The following is a 12122-nucleotide window of genomic DNA, read 5'->3' as shown; positions in this document are numbered from 1 at the left end:
GTAAGTTTTTCATATCTATAGTTAACCATATTGAGAAAGCTTCCTTCTATTCCTATCTTTCGAGAGATTTTAACAAGAAAGGTTGTTGTATTTTGTGAAATACCTTTTCTGCATCAATGAATAGGATCATGTGATTATTCTTCTTCAACTTATCAATATGGATTATTACAACAATTGATCTTATTCTATTGAACCACCCTTCCATACCTGGGATAAAACCCACATGCTCCTGGTGTGAAACTCTTTGAATGTGCTTTTGGAATCTATTTGCAAGTATATTGTTGAGGATATTTGCATTTCTATTCATTAGAGATATTGGTGTGGAATTTTAAAACTTTTTTAATATCCTTATCTAGGTTTGGTAATAGGGTGATGTTGGCTTCATGAAAGAGTTTGGTAGTATTCTTTCCTTCTGAAGTGTTTCGGAAGAGCTTGAGCAAGATTTGTATTAGATCATCTTTGAATGGTTGGTAATTTCACCTGTTAAGGCATCTGGTCCCGGGCTTTTCATCCTTTGGAGGTTTTTTTTTTTAAAGGTTTATTTATTTATTTTATTTCTCTCCCCTTCCACCCCCCACCTCCCACCCTGGTTGTCTGTTCTCTGTGTTCATTTGCTGCATGTTCTTGTTGCTTCTGTTGTTGTCAGCAGCACGGGAATCTGTGTTTCTTTTTGTTGAGTCATCTTGTTGTGTCAGCTCTCCATGTGTGCAGCGCCATTCCTGGGCAGGCTGCACTTTCTTTCATGCTGGGCAGCTCTCCTTTTGGGGCACACTCCTTGCTCGTGGGGCTCCCCTAGGCGGGGACACCCCTGCATGGCAGGGCACTCCTTGCGTGCATCAGGACTGCACATGGGCCAGTTCCACACAGGTCAAGGAGGCCCGGGGTTTGAACCACGGACCTCCCATGTGGTAGACGGACACCCTAACCACTGGGCCAAGTCCGCCACCCTTTGGAGGTTTTTGATGACTGTTTCAATCTCTTACAATATGTTGTGCTCTTCCAATTCTTCCAGGGCCAGTGTAGGTGGTTCATGTGTTTCTAGGAAATTATTCATCTCCTCAACATTTTCTGTTTTATTCATGTACAGTTGTTCATAGTATCATCTTATGATCTCTCTTATTTCTGCAGGATCAGTAGTAATGTCCCCTCTCTCATTTCTGATTATATTTATTTGTGTCTTCTCTCTTATTTCTTTGTCAGTCTAGGTAAGGGTTTGTTGATGTTGTTGATCTCAAAAAACCAACTTTTGGTTTTCTTATTTTTCTGTATTGTTTCTTTGTTCTTTTTTTAAAAAATTTATTTATTTGTTTATTTCTCTCCCCTTCCCGCCTGCCCACCCTGGTTGTCTGTTCTCTGTGTCTATTTGCTGCATCTTCTTTGTCTGCTTCTGTTGCTGTCAGTGGCACAGGAATCTGTGTTAGGGAATCTGTGTTTCTTTTTGTTTCTTTCCTTCAGCTTGGTTTGGCATTAGTTTGTTGCTTTTTTTTTCTAGTTCCTCCAAGTGTGCAGTTAGATCTTCAGTTCTGGGTCTTTCCTCTTTTTTAATCTAACACTGCCTTTGCAGTATCCCATAAATTTTGATATGCTGTGTTCTCATTACATTCATCTCAAGATATTTGCTGAATTCTCTTAATTTCTTCTTTAACCCACTGATTATTTAAGAGTGTGTTGTTTAGTCTCCATATGTTTAAGAATTTCCCTTTTTCCATCCATTACTGATTTCCAGCTTCATTCCGTTATTATCAGATAAAGTGTTTTATATAGGTTCAGTCTTTATAAATTTATTGACACTTGTCTTGTGACCTACAAATGGTCTCTCTTGGAGTACGATTGATGAGCACTTGAAAAGTAAAGTACACCCTGCTGTTTGGAGATGCAGTGCTTCATAGATGTTTGTTAGGTCTAGTTCATTTATCATATTATTCACACTCTCTTTCTTTATTTATCCTCTGTCCTAATTTTCTATCCAATACTGAGAGGGGTGTATTGAAGTCTCCAACTATTACTATAGAGGCATCTATTTCTCCCTTCTGTTTTACCAGTGTGTTCCTCATGTATCTTTGGTCACTCAGGTTAGATATATAAATATTTAATACAGCTATTTCTTCTTGGTGAATGGCCTCTTTTAAAATATATAATGACCTTCTTCATCCTTTAGAACAGCTCTTTGCTTGAAATTTGTCCAATACTAATATCATTACTCCAGTCTCTTTTGTTTACTATTTGCATGAAATATCTTTTTCCAACATTTTACATTTAACCCGGTTGTGACCTTATATCTGAAGTGGGTCTTTTGTAGAAAACATATAGATGGCTCATATTTTTAAATTCATTCTATCAGTCTATGTCTTTGGATTGGGGAGTTTAAACCATTAACATTTAATGTTATTATTATAAAGGCATTACTTACATCATCCATTTTGTCCTTTGTTTCCCTCAGAATATCATTCTATTGTCTGCCTTTTTACACTTTAATTTTCACCCTTCCTAATATCTTCATTTCTATACTCTTCTGAAAATCTCACTGTTGCTTTTTCCTTGGAAGCTGCAGCACTCCCTTCAGTATCTCTTGTAATTCTGGTCTTTCAGTAATATATTTCATCAATTTTTATTTGTCTGTGAAAACATTGAAATCACCCTCATTTTTGAAGTACAGTTTTGCCAGATAGAGAATTCTTCTATCCTCCATGGTTTCTGATGAGGGTTCTGCACTTAATCCTTTCAAGTATTTTTTGTATGTGTTGCTTTCCTTTTCTCTTGATGCATTCAGAATTCTCTATCTCTGATATTTGTCATTGTGAATAGTAGGTGTCTCAGGGTAGGTTTATTTGGATTTATTCTTTCTGGGGTGCATTGTCCTTCTTGGATATTGATATATATGTCTTTCAGAAGGGTTGGGAAGTTTTCAATCATTATTTCCACAAATATTCCTTACTCCCCATTTCCAATCTCTTCTCCTTCCAGCGCACTGACAATGTATATAAACATTTCTCATTTCCATTCAATTTTCTGAAACTCGGTTTTATTTTTTCCATTCTCTTCTCTTTCTGTTCTCCTGACCTTTCAATTCAGATATTGTGTCTTTGAAATCACTAATTCTGTCCTAGAGCAATTTAAAATCTGCTCATATATGTCAATATCTTTTTATTCTCATCCATCATGTCTTTCATTCCCATAAGGTATGTTACTTTTCTTTGTAAGCTTTCAAATTGTTCTTTATGCTCACTCAGTATCTTCTTAATATCCTTTATTTCTTTAGTCATATTTTCTTTAAATTCTTTGAATTGATTTAGGAGAGTTGTGTGATTATCACTTATGAATTATCTTAAATCCTGTATCTCTTCAGGTCATTTGGTTTGTTTCTTTGGCTGGACCATCTCTTCCTCTTTCCTAGTATGGCTTGTGATTATTTGCTGATGTCTAGCTATCTGAATCTGTTGGTGAATTTACTCTGATGGCCAAATTCTCTCTTCCATTTTTTTTTTCACAGCTCTTCTTTGTTATTTGTTTCAACTTATTCTATGTTCTTCAAATTACCCCATACTTACCTAGCAGGAGAGATACAAAGATCATGAAGGTGGTTTTTCCCAGGGTGAGGTCTACCCATTGTACTCTGGATGTACAATTTCTCTGAGTATGGGAAAATCTCCTGCCAAATTTGTGATAGTGGGTGACTGCATTTGTGTTCTCCAATTTTTAAAAAAATCACCCAGCTGAGGTTATCAAAATCAGACCAAGGGTTCACCAATGGGGTGTAGATTTTCTCCCAGTGGTTAGGATACATAGGATACAGAGAGAAGTAGAAACTTTTTTTCCCATCCAATTTTCAGACATGTTGGCAGATGGCATTCAACACCACATGTTTCCATGGAAGTGTTTCAGTCTTGGCTTTCCTGTGTCTTGGTCTATCTAGAGCTGAGATTCTTATGGGGCTTTGCTGGCCAAATTCACAAAAAGCCTCCCACCTCCTTGTCCATTTTGCCTTGAATGAGCTCTGCGGTGGCTTGCTCGGTCGGTAGAGGTGGGGTCTGGCTGCGGACGAGGGGTCAGTCCAGCTCAGGATGAGGGGTCGGTCCCGCTTGGGACGAGGGGTCGGTCCGGCAGCAGACGAGGGGTCGGTCTCACAGGGGTTGCGCGGTTCGGCTGATGGGGTCGCCCGGTGAAGCCGGCGACAAGGGGGTTGCCCGGAGAAGCAGGCGACAAACTGGGGACAAGGGAGGCCAGGCCCTTGTCGGGGGCTCTCAGGACTGGAGGGCGCACGGCAGAAGAACTACCGCGGAGACAAGGTAAACACACAAGTCCAACTTTATTGAGGGAGAGGCAACAGTTTTATAGGGGCTGGGGAAGGCTGATTGGCCGAAGTCACGCCCTGTTCTGATTGGTTGCCAGAGAAAGGTCAGTGGGAGGTACTGGATGGGGGAGGGGTGGTGATTAGGGATTGGCTGTTGCTGTTGCTGGGGGAAGTGGCAGGGTTTAGTGATTGGTGGCTGCTGTTGCTGGGGGAAGTGGCAGGGTTTAGGGATTGGTGGCTGCTATTGCTGGGGTGGAGGGCAGACTTGAGTTTCCCGCCCACGCCTGGCTGTTGCTGCTGTCAGGGGGAGGGAAAAGGGCAGACTGGAATTTTCCGCCCTGCGCCTGCACAGGGAGAAAGAAGGCATCGTGTGGCGCTATCTGGGAGGAGGGGCGGCCACGGAAGCATGGCTGCTGAGAAGGGGAGACCCGAGGGCACTCTGCGCCCATGCCGAGCTTCCTTCAGGGGTGGCGGTGGGCCCGACCAACCACCCTATTACAGGGGCAGCAGTTTGGAATAGGCCTACCGCGGCCGCCGCCAGGTCAGCAAACCACACTTCAGCCCGAGGGGCGACCGCAGAGCTCAAAGGGAGGAAGAAATCTGTTTCTGTCTCAGTCAACTGCAGTGAACCAGGGGTTTTACCCTAGCTTAATATCTTTGGGGTGAGGAGGGGAGCCAGCCCAAACACTGCAGGCATTTGGTAACTGGCATTTGTTGTTTTGGATTCTTCCTCTCCCTGTCCCTTACCCTCCTGACACTTGTGTAGCACTGTACTGTTTTGCTGACCCCCATAGCCTTTCCCTCAGATAGCTTTTGACACTTTCTCCATTGTTTTTTGTGAGAGAATTGAGTCTTGCCTGCCTAATCTAATACCATCTTTTCACAATTCTCTCTCAGTGTAGTTTTGACTTCAATTTCCCTAGTTGCTACTGATGTTGAGCAATATTTCATGTGGTTTTTTTTCTTCATTTTTATTTCCTCTTTGGACAATTGTCTTTTCAAATCTTTTGCCGATTTTTAAAATCCAGTAGTTTGTCTTTTTATTGTTGAGCTGTATGATCTCTATATATCATGGATATTATATCCTTATTTGATATGTGATTGCCAAATATTTTCTCCCATATACTTGCCTGCCTTTTCACCTTTTGGACAAAGTCCTTTGAGGTACAAAAGTGTTTAATTTTGAGAGGCCCTATTTATCTATATTTTCCTTTTTTGCTTGTGCTTTGCATGTAAGGTTTAAGAAGCCACCACCCACCACAAGATCTTGAAGCTCTTTCTCTATAACATCTTCTAGTATTTTTTATGGTTGTTGGTTTTATATTTAGGCCCTTGAAACATTTTGAGTTAATTTTTGTATAAGGTGTGAGATATGGGTCACATTTCTTTCTTTTGGATATAGCTATTAGTTTCCCAACACCGTTTATTGAATAGACTCTTCCAGTCCAGCTGGGGTGACTTGATAGCCTCATAAAAAATCCCTTCACTGTAGCTGTGAGGGTCTATTTCTGAGGTCTTTATTCAGTTCCATTGGTCAATCTGCCTGTATTTATGCTGACACATACTTCTTTATATCTCTTGAAGTACTACCTTGTGGATGTTTTCTTAAACATCACAAAATGCCTGAAAATAAAATCTGTAATTCAGCCAATAAAATTCTTGAGCTGCTCTTTTTGCCAAGATTTGTTATAAAAGATGACATTGACATACATGATTTCTACTCCGCATGAGTCAATGACTGGGAGAGTAGATGTCACTAATAATATTGTATAATGAATGAGTATATCATACTTTGATGTTAGAAAAGTAAATTTTTGTGAGCCCAATGTAGGCACTAGTGTTGGACTTGAATAACCAAGAAAATCTTCCAAATTATTAACATCTAGGCAGGAATTGAATGACATTATTACTAGATTTTTTTCTTTTTAAAAGTTTTAATTATTTGTGCTCCACACACTCCATTCATAACATACAATCCATGGCTCTCAGCATAATCACATAACTTTGCATTCATCAACACAATGAATTTAGAACATTTTCATTACTTCAAAAAGAAGGTTACCATACTCTTTATTTCTTCTATTGTGGCCGCCGCTGCGGTACCGTGGGCGGGTCACTGCCGGGGGTCGGGCTGAGCCCACGGCTGGACCGGGGTGGCAGCGGGCGGCTCAAGGCTTGGAGGGGATGCGCGGTTTGGTGGAAGAAACCACAGAGACGAGGTCTATGCGCAGGTCTGGTTTATTGAGGAAGTACATGGGGTTTTATAGCCTCGTGGAGGCGGGGAGGTTGTGGGAGGGGCAGGTCCACAGGGCAGCTGAGGATTGGCTGCAGAGGCAAGGGCGGACCTGCGGTTTAGGCCGTAAGCAGTTGATGGCAGAGGAGGTGGTTTCAGAGGTTGTGCCGGGGCGGATGCGGGATGAGGGCGGTTGGAATGAGGTGGGGAGAACAGCAACAGCTGGGAGGGGGACGATAACAGTGGCTGGGAGGAGGGGCAGAGGGAGGCAGCAGCATAAGCTGCTGCTGAGAAGGGCCATAATACAGAGAGGTTATGAAGAACAGGCGGGTAAAGTATAAGGAAGCGAAAAGCAGGGTGGGAGCGGGGGACAATTGCTCCCTTTTTCGAAAATAAGGGACATTGACGGCTTTAAAGAAAGTGCAGGCTTTGCGGGATTGACATTTTGTGGGGAGGAAAGATGAGGGGGGTGAGAGGAGGGGAAATAGGAGAGAAAGGAACGAGGAGGGGCTACCGGCAGGGGGCGTGGGGGGCACGAGGGGGGCGTGAGCAGAGGGGAGGGCGGCTGAAACGCCCGATTCCCCATGCGGAGGGCAGAGAACCCGTACCCGCAGCTCGAGGCAGCCACGATGGGCCCTATCGATGGCCGCCTCTTGCCACCCTCGTGAGCCACACCTGGGCGTGCCGGGCCTCCTCGGGGAGGGGAGAACTTTGGGAGCTAAACGTGGGAGGTGCAACACTGGGAGGGACGGGGGCGCCGAGTGGCGCGTGGGCGTGGAGGGTTGGGCTCTGAGGTGGCTAAGCATTGGTAGTGGACTTGAACGAAGGAGGAAAAGATGCTGTTAGCTTGGTCTTTAGCAAGGCGAATGATTCGCCGAATGGCCCAGGGACCGATGGTAAGGCCTAGGACGAGGAGTAAGACTGGGGTCAGTAGAGGCAGGAGGTACGGGAGGAGGGGCTGCAGGAAGCCCCAGGAGCCGGCGGCCTGGGCTCGCTCACGTTGGCGTTGGTTAAGGCCTTTCTCGAGTTCTTTTAGGCTGGAGTCTACTAAGCCGGTGTAGTTGGCATAGACGCAGCATTCTTCTCCTAGAGCTGCGCACAGGCCACCTTCTTTGAGGAGGAGGAGGTCAAGGCCTCGACGGTTCTGTAGAACAACTTCAGAAAGGGAATTGAGAGAGTCCTTAAGATACTTGACTGCATCTCGGAGGTAGATGATGTCAGTATCGACTGCCTGTCTGAGGTTTTGGAGGGCGGAGGTTTGAGTGGCGAGGGCCGCGACACCAGTGGCTGCTCCAGCTGCAGCTAAGAGGGAAGTGACAGTGAGCACAGCAGTGATAGGTTCGCGTTTGTGAAGATAGATAGCTTCTTGGGTGTGATCGAAGGCTTCAAAGAAATGTCTTGGGGTGTGATAGATGACTCGGGGCGTAAGGAGAATGAGGACACACATTTCGTTGGTCGTATTGAGGGTAGCGACAGATAGGCATGGGGTGAGTCCAGTAGAGGAGCAGAGCCACTGGGTGGTGTTTAGGGGGACTAAGTATTTGGTGGAAGCATTGGGGAAGGTGTAGTTGGAGCAAACGGGAAGATTAGGAGTGGGGGTTGAGCGGGAGTGGACGCATAGGCCTTTGGAAGAGATGTGTGTGAGAGTAAGCGGGACATGGGTGGACTTATTCCAATTGCAGGAAGAAGGGGCATCGTCGTCAGAGGAATTGAAGAGTGGTGAGGGGATTGCAAGTGGATCGTAAAGGGGGAGGCTGGGGGAAAGACACAACCAGCAGGAGCGGGTGAGGTTAGGGTGGGAGGCATTGAGGGAGGAATAGGAGGCATTTAGGAGTTTGAAGTAGGGGCTGGAGTGGAGGAGAGGGTGCGGCTGCATACGGGGAGCGGGGGCGGGGGATTAAGGCCTGTAGAGGGTATGGCAGTAACCAAGGTGGAAGAGGTATTGGGAGGAGCGGACGGGGACGGAAGATGGACAGTGGGCGTGGGGGGAGGGTTAAGAATTTGGTTGGGACCAATAGCTGAGGGTGGGGCGGAGACGGGGCGCTTTTGGATTTCAAACAGAGCTCCGTAATCGTAGTTGTCCATATACAACCGGAGCCCATAGGGGCGGGCGGACAGCCAGGTATCGTCGTGTGGGTTTTTAACAGTCAGCCAGATGAGGTCCCACCGGGTGCTATTGGTGACTCGGAAGGAAAGATTTGGGTCTCTGTTAGGGGCACCAGACCAACCATAGGCCATGGTTTCACATTCCCAGGAGGGGCAGTAGAAGTGCGATGGATCATGACAGCCTCGAGCGCTGGCAGGGCAGATGTAAAAGCCAGTGATGGCGTTATTGTAGGGCCCTGAAAGACCATCAGTTTGTCGGTCGTTGGCAGCGCCGGAACAGCGTAGGGCGATAACGCCACAAGTGGGGGCGCCCGGAGAGCCAGTGTTCGAGAATCCGGGCTGCTTGCACCGATAGTAGTAGGTGAGACCTGCAAGGGGGCAAATGTGTGAGAAAAAGGAGGGGGCAACACTGGTAACATTATAAGCAAGAATGCGTTTTTCTGGGAATGTTTGGAGGGTCCAGTTGAATGGCTGGTGGGAAGTGGAGCTCTGAGCAGAGGAGGCTAGAGACAGCATGAGGATAAGGAGATGAATGAGGTGGGGGAGGGTGGGGGGACAGGGGGTGTGGGCAGCGCGGGCTCGACGAAGGAGCTGGAGAACTTGCTGTTCAACGGGGTCATCATCTTCAAGGGAGAGGCGGCTCAGGTGATGGGCAAGGAAGCGGCGCCGACGCCGCTCGCAGCGAGAGAGAGCTGGCGTGGTCCCTACGGGTGATGGCGCAGGAGGGGCAGACTCAGGCGGGCTCGACTGGGCAACTGGAGGCGTCATCTGCAATGACAAGAGGAGAAAAACTTCACGGGGGGGTGAGGTGCGGAGAGGGGCCATCATTACGGCAGGGGGGAGTTATCAGGGGGAAGGGGGTCGGAAGGTGGAAGGTCGGTAGGGCCGTGTGGGGTGAAGGGCTTAACAAGACGAGCAGGGATCCAGACAGGCTGGGGTGCGGATTCCGGGAAGACGCAGGCAAATCCTCGCCCTTGGGTGAGAAGGGGCGCTGGTCCGGTCCACTTGCTAGTGAGCGGGTCACGCCAGAGGATGAGAGGGGCTGGAGTGGGCCAGTAAGAGGGCCCCCAGTGCTTGTGGATGGGCGAAAGCCCCTCAGAGTCAAAGGTCGTCAGGTTGTGCTGGATGAGCACCTGTGTGACTGTTTCATGCGGGGTGAGATGGGGTTGAGTCTCTCTAGTCTTCTGGACGAGGGTCTTGAGGGTTTGGTGAATTCTTTCAACAAGTCCTTGGCCTTGTGGGTTGTATGGGATGCCTAAGTGGTGGGTGATGTTGTAGAGCTTCACAAACTCGGCAAAGGCGGCGCTGCGATAGGCGGGGCCATTATCAGTCTTTATGTCCCAGGGGACTCCCATAAAGAGGATGGCCTCCCGGAGTGCTTGAGTGGCATACTTGGCAGACTCTCCCGGGAGGGCGACGGCATAGCAGAGGTGTGAAAACGTATCGATGGCAACATGAAGGAACTTCCATCAGCCAAAGGAAGCGACATGAGTGACATCTAATTGCCATCTAGAGTTGGGCCGCAATCCACGCGGGTTGACACCCTGGGGCTGGAGTGGCCCCAGGGGCAGCAAAGGTGCGCAGGAGCGGCATGCACGCACCAGATGTTTACATGTCTCGATGGGAAGTTCTGGGAGGAGTCAATGGAGGGCGGGCGCACCAAGATGGAAGCGCGCATGCAAGGTCTTTGCCTGGTTGATAATGTCTCCTACGGCAGCTGCGGGGCTGAGGGCATTGATGGAAGCACCTTGGGCGGCCTGGTCAGCGAGATAGTTGCCGTGAGCCAAGGGGCCTGGGAGGCCTGAGTGGCTCCTAACATGGGCAATGAACCAGGGTTGTCGCCGCCTCTCTAAGAGGAGTTGAAGGTCAGCTAAGGCCAGGTTGATGTCCCGGTTGCCGATGCTAGCAGGCGGCAGGAAGGCCGCAAAGGCAAGGATACGAGAGACCTGCAGGCAGTAGAGACTGTCCGTGAAGATATTTACTGGCTGGTCCTGGAGGTATTGGAGAGCCAGAGTGACGGCTTTCAATTCGGCCACTTGGACAGAGCTGCTATGTTGGCGGGTGTGGCAGAGGGGTTGTGTGGAGTTGGGCTTGTAGAGGACTATAGCAAGGGAGTGTTTGGAGGCATCGGTGAAGGTGATGGCGGCGTTGGGGAGCGGCTTGGAGGACGGGAACAGGAAATGGTCAGGAGCTGCGACGGGGAGCGTGCTGAGGCCTTGTATGAGGCGGTGCTGGGGGAAGTGATTATCGAATGGGCCAGGGAATAGGAGGAACAGTGCCTGCATATCTATGGAGTCCTTTAGCAAGTGAGTGACCTGCTGAGTTGTAAGGGGCCAAATGATGACATCTGGATGACGCCCGTAATGGTGGGTGGAGCACTCAACAAGGGCGATGGCGAGCTGCGCGAACAGGATGGATTGGGGGGTGATTTTGCGAAGCTTGCTTTTGGCTAAATGGACCCACAGGAGTGGACCGTCCTGCCAGATGAGGCCAGTGGGGGTTCCACGGGTGGGAAGGACGAGTCCTGCAAATGGCTTGTCTGGGTCTATTCGTTGGAGCAAACAGTCCATTAGGGCAGAGTTGACACAGCCCAGGGCGCATTCTGCTTCATACGACAGGGTGACCCTCTTTGTGGGTGCCTGTGATGGTGGGCCAGTGGTCTGAAGGAGCTGAAACAGAGGCTGCAGCTGATGTGTGGTGACTGGCAGCGACGGGCGCAGCCAGTTGAGCTGGCCACACAGTTGTTGGAGATCATGGAGCGTCATGGTTTTGGGGACGTTTATAAGCGGTGCCATGGGCGTGACTGTTTTCGAGATTTCAAAGCCCAAGAATTGAAACGGTGGGTGGAAAACGGCTTTCTCTATGTTGATTTGAAGACCGATATCTTCCAGATTGGAGAGAAGACTGGCAACTATAGCTTGTAGTTTTGGCTCGCTCGGATGGGCTACAAGGATGTCATCCATGTAATGCACGATAGTGGCCTCGGGGGTTAAGGGCTCAATAGCAGTAGCCACAAACAGCTGGCAGATGGCAGGGCTGTTCTTCATGCCTTGGGGGAGGACTTTCCACTGATACCGTTTGGCAGGCCGGTGGTGGTTGGGCTGGGGAACAGTAAAGGCGAACCGTGGGCGGTCATCCGGATGCAGGGGGATAGAGAAGAAGCAGTCCTTGATGTCGAGGACTGCCACATACCAATCTCGCGGGAAGGCTGACGGGTGAGGCATGCCGGGCTGAGGAGAGCCCATGGGTTTGATGTGCTTGTTGACCTCTCGCAGATCGTGGAGGAGGCGTGGCTTGCCAGATTTTTTGATGATGAAGAAAATGGGAGTATTGTATGGACTGGTGGAGGGCTCAACATGCCCAGCACGGAGCTGCTCTTCCACGAGGTCTTGAAGAATAGCTAGTTTTGGGGCAGTCATAGGCCATTGCTCCACCCAAATGGGTTCCTCTGTGTCCCATTGCAGAGGAACGGGTGCTGGAGGTTGAACGCGA

The 12122-nt window shown here is 48.4% G+C and overlaps 1 pseudogene; it reads left to right on the top strand.

Annotated features, from left to right (window-relative positions):
• The first annotated feature begins 3540 nt into the window (after positions 1–3540).
• Positions 3541–3693, top strand: LOC111759478 (U1 spliceosomal RNA; annotated as a pseudogene).
• The last annotated feature ends 8429 nt before the right edge of the window (positions 3694–12122 follow it).

This window comes from Dasypus novemcinctus, chromosome 1 (genome assembly GCF_030445035.2).
Source record: "Dasypus novemcinctus isolate mDasNov1 chromosome 1, mDasNov1.1.hap2, whole genome shotgun sequence".
Taxonomy (NCBI): domain Eukaryota; kingdom Metazoa; phylum Chordata; class Mammalia; order Cingulata; family Dasypodidae; genus Dasypus; species Dasypus novemcinctus.
The sequence above is the reverse complement of the archived record's forward strand: the minus strand, read 5'-3'. Positions and strand labels throughout refer to the sequence as shown.